The sequence below is a fragment of the Tupaia chinensis genome, unplaced genomic scaffold (assembly GCF_000334495.1).
Source record: "Tupaia chinensis unplaced genomic scaffold, TupChi_1.0 Scaffold141843_1, whole genome shotgun sequence".
NCBI classification, from domain to species: Eukaryota; Metazoa; Chordata; class Mammalia; order Scandentia; family Tupaiidae; genus Tupaia; species Tupaia belangeri.
This window is the reverse complement of record NW_006201700.1, coordinates 13,649-17,914: the sequence shown is the minus strand read 5'-3', so window position 1 is coordinate 17,914 and position 4,266 is coordinate 13,649. Positions and strand designations below refer to the sequence as shown.

Genomic DNA, 4,266 nt, shown 5'->3' with positions numbered 1-4,266 from the left:
ACAACATGGTTATTGCCCACACGGGAGATTACCCAAGAAAGGGACAGGGGCTTATGGGGGTTGGCACTACTTACTGCAGGTAGAGGCATCAGGAGGAGCAAGACTGCCACGGTGAATGCGGAGCTTGAGTGGGTGATCCAGTTTTTCCACCTTCCAAGTGGGGTCTGGTGGAGGCGCTGGTTTAGCATGGGAGGTGTGGATCCAAGAAGCAATGCCATCAACCTTTATTGCCATTGGAGTGGTCAGCAGCACCAGGTACGATCCCTTCCACTGAGATTCGAGGGTGGCCGCTCTATGTGGTCGGATGAACACTGAATCTCCAACCTGGAACTGGTGAGGCACCTGGGAGTCTCCTGGCTTGTAGGACTCTGAAAGTTGGGCCCAAGTTTCTTTTTGGACAAATTCAAGGGCTTTTAGTCTATCATAAAGAGATTGAGAAGCTTGAGAGTGGGAGCAAGAGAAGCATACGTTAGTCAAAGGCAGCGGTGTCCCATATAGAATCTCGAAAGGGGTTAAGGCGAAGGGGCTGGGTGTATTTCGCGCGTGGAACAGGGCAAAGGGAAGGAGGACTGTCCAATCTTTTATGCCAGTCTCTAAAGTCAATTTTGTCATGGCCTCTTTTAGGGTTCTATTTATTTTCTCAACCTGTCCTGAGCTTTGGGGCCTATAAGCACAATGCAATTTCCAGTCAGACCCCAGGACCCTGGCCAGTCCCTGACTAATCTGGGCAACAAATGCGGGGCCGTTGTCGGACCCAATAACCAGTGACACCCCAAATCTTGGGAAGATTTCTTCTAGGATTATCTTGGCAACTGTCTGAGCAGTCTCTTTTTCAGTGGGGAAGGCTTCGACCCACCCTGAGAAGGTATCAACCAGAACTAGCAGATACTTGTAGCCATATTTGCCTGGTTTTATTTCAGTGAAGTCTATTTCCCAGTAACTTCCCAATGTCCACGAAGCTGCTTTACTTGTGGTGTTTTGTCTGGGTAGGCGTTAACTAATTGGTAGGGTCTGCATTGGTTTACTATCGTTTCAGTGAGTCTGCGCAGGTTTATGACATGGAACGAGGACTGCTGGACTGAGGTAATTAGATGTTTTGAGCCTAGGTGTGTCAGTTATGAAGCTGATCGAGGAAAGCAATTGCTTGTTCTCGAAGGAGGATAGTCTTTCCCTCGACAGTCTTATGTACCCCCTCTGGGGTCACAGAGTGAGGTCCCATTTTATTTATTTCCAGTAGGTCTTGTTTGGAATATGAGAGAGTCTCATCTGAGGGACCTGAGTCGATTGCCTTATGTAGTGGTAGTATATTAAGCCCCTGGGCCGCCCGCTTAGCTGCCTGATCGGCTGGCCGGTTTCCCTCTGCTACTCGGGATTTTGCCTTTTGATGCCCAGGGCAGTGGATAATAGCTACCTTCTTAGGGAGGTGTATAGCCTCCAGTAATTCCAAGATCTGTTCTTTGTGTTTGATATCTTTACCAGCTGAGGTCAGTAAGCCTCGTTGTCTATAGATAGCCCCATGGACGTGGGTGGTAGCGAATGCATACCGGCTATCAGTGTAAATATTTATGACCTTTCCCTCTGCCAGATGCAGGACCCAAGTCAAGGCTATGAGCTCAGCTTTTTGGGCTGAGGTTCCCTTGGGTAAGCTATTCACCCAGACAGTCTGGTCGCCTGGTGTGACTCCACCCGCCCCTGCCACCCTTTTACCTTCTATGATGTAGCTGCTTCCGTCAGTGAACCAGGTCAGCTGGGCATTTGGTAGCAGCTGATCTTGGAGATCCCATCGGGTTCCGGTTTCTTCTGCCAGGACTTCTTGGCAGGTATGGAAGACAGCCTCCTTGGCAGAGATCTCGGGCAGCAGCATGGCAGGGTTGAGAGTGACCGGGCGGGGGTCCAAACTGGACTCTTATCTAACAAGAGACTCTGGTAATGAGTCATACGAGCATTGGACAGCCATCAGTCTGGGGGCTGCCGGATGATGCTCTCTAAAGCGTGGGATGCAATGACTAGTAATTTTTGTCCCATAAATTTGTCAGAATCTTTTACCAGTGTCGCCACAGCCTCTATCAATCTCAGGCAAGCCGGCCATCCCCCAGCCACTGGGTCCAGTTTTTTTGAGAGATAGGCCACCAGTCTTTTCTAAGGCCCTAAGGGTTGCATCAGTAACCCTCAGGCCACCCCCTTTTTTTCAATCTACATATGGAGTGAAAGGTTTTGTCACATCAGGCAGAGTCAAAGCCAGGGCTGATAGTAAGGCTTTTTTATATTATCAAAATCCCATTGTTGGTCAACGCCCCACTCAATGGGGGCTCCCTCTTTAGTCAGTGGGTAAAGAGGAGTGGCCAAAGCAGTGAACCCCAGTATCCATAGGTGGCAGAATCCCGCCATCCCCAAGAATTCTCGCACTTACCGGGGCATGCAAGGAACGGGGATCTGGGTTACAGTCCATTTCCTGGCTTCAGTGAGCCACCTCTTTCCACCCCGTAAAGTATAGCCCAAGTATGTTGTTGACATATTTGGGCCTTTTTAGCAGAGGCATGATACCCCAGGTGGGCCAGTTCTTCTAGCAGCAGTCCAGTGCCGTACCGAAATGTTTCTTCAGTTGCTCCTGTGAGCAACAAGTTGTCTACATACTGCAAGAGGGTTTCCTCAGGGTGGCTGGCGCGGAAGTGTGAGAGGTCCTGATGGAGGGCTTCATCAAAAATCATAGGCGAGTGTCAGAAGCCCTGAGGGAGCTGGGTCCATCTTAATTGTCCCATGATCCCAGTGTCCGGTCCCTCCTTTCAAAGGCAAATATATTCTGGTTGGAGGGGTGCAGTCGCAGGCAGAAGAAAGTGTCCTTTAAGTCTAAGACAGTATACCAGTCCCGTTCTGGAGGTAGAGAACTTAGCAGGTTATATGGATTAGGTACCATGGAATGGATGTCCTGTTCCCACTTATTGACCTCCCGCAAGTCTTGCACAGGGCGATAGTCACTTGAGCCGGGTTTTTTTACAGGAAGCAAGGGGGTATTTCAAGGTGACTGGCATTTTTTTAGAATACCCAGGTGTAGGAGGCATTGTATGTGAGGTGTGATACCTTCTCGGGCTTCTTTGGTCATAGGGTATTGGCGTAGTGCCACAGGGGTAGCTGTAGCTTTTAGTTCTATTAGTATTGGGGGCCTGTTGGTGGCTAACTCCATTCCAGCTGTCTTGGCCCAGGTTGTAGGATATTTTTGCAGCCAAGCATGAAGGGGGTCAGTGTTACTATGTTGACTTTCGAAAAGTCAGTGTTCATCTTGAAGGCGTACAGCTAGGACAAATGTCTGCACATCTGGAGTAAACTTTGGACCTCTTGGGGTAAAATTAATCTGTGCCCCCATTTTGGTAAGTAAGTCTCTCCCAAGGAGGGGCACTAGACATTCAGGAATGACTAAGAAGGAGTGGGTCACTAGACCTCTTCTGAGGTCAACTGTTCTATTGGTGGTCCATGGATACTGCTGGTACCCAGTTGCCCCTATGACCCAAGATTTTTTCTTGGAAAGTGGCCCTGACGGTGCCAGTAACACTGAGTGTTGGGCACCAGTGTCGACTAAAAAATTAATTGGCTTCCCCTCCACTTTTAGAGTTACTGTAGGCTCGGGGAGGGGCTCCGAGCCCCATCCCCCCTAGTCTGAGTCCTCATGCAGGGCAAGTACTTTGGCCGGAGGGGGCTGCTGCACTTTGTTTTTCTTGGTCCTTTTAGAACAGTCTTTTGCCCAATGTCCTTTTTCTTTACAATAAGCACACTGGTCCTTGTCTAGTGGGATACAACCAGGCTTTGGTCCCTTGTTGGGGCCCCGTTCTTGTCCCCTTTCTCACACTATAGTGGCCAGGATCCAAGCTAGGTTTTCTTCTTGTCTTTTTTTCCTTTTTACTCTCTCTTTCCTCCCTTTCTTTTTCCCTCCTCTGTTCTCTTTTTTCTTCTGTTTCTCTTTTATAATATACTTTTTCTGCTTTTTAAACTAAGTCCTGTAAAGAGAGATCCTACAACCCATCGAGTCTCTGGAGATTTTTTTTAATATCTAATGCTGATTGTCCAATGAAGGCCATAGCTACAGAGGCTCTCTGTCCCTCAGAAGCAGGGTCAAAAGGGGTAAACCGCCTGAATGCCTCCATGAGACGCTCAAGAAACACTGACGGGGGTTCTGTAGCCCACTGCATAACCTCTCTTACCTTAGCCAAATTAGTGGGGCGCCTGGCAGCCCCACGGAGGCCAGCCACTAGAACCTGGTGATAGACTGTCCGC

General features: G+C 49.1%; 1 pseudogene; it reads right to left on the bottom strand.

Moving 5' to 3' along the window:
- LOC114005079 (uncharacterized) overlaps positions 1 to 4,181 on the bottom strand; it is an 11,035-nt pseudogene extending 6,854 nt beyond the window's left edge.
- Between the last annotated feature and the right edge of the window lie 85 nt (positions 4,182 to 4,266).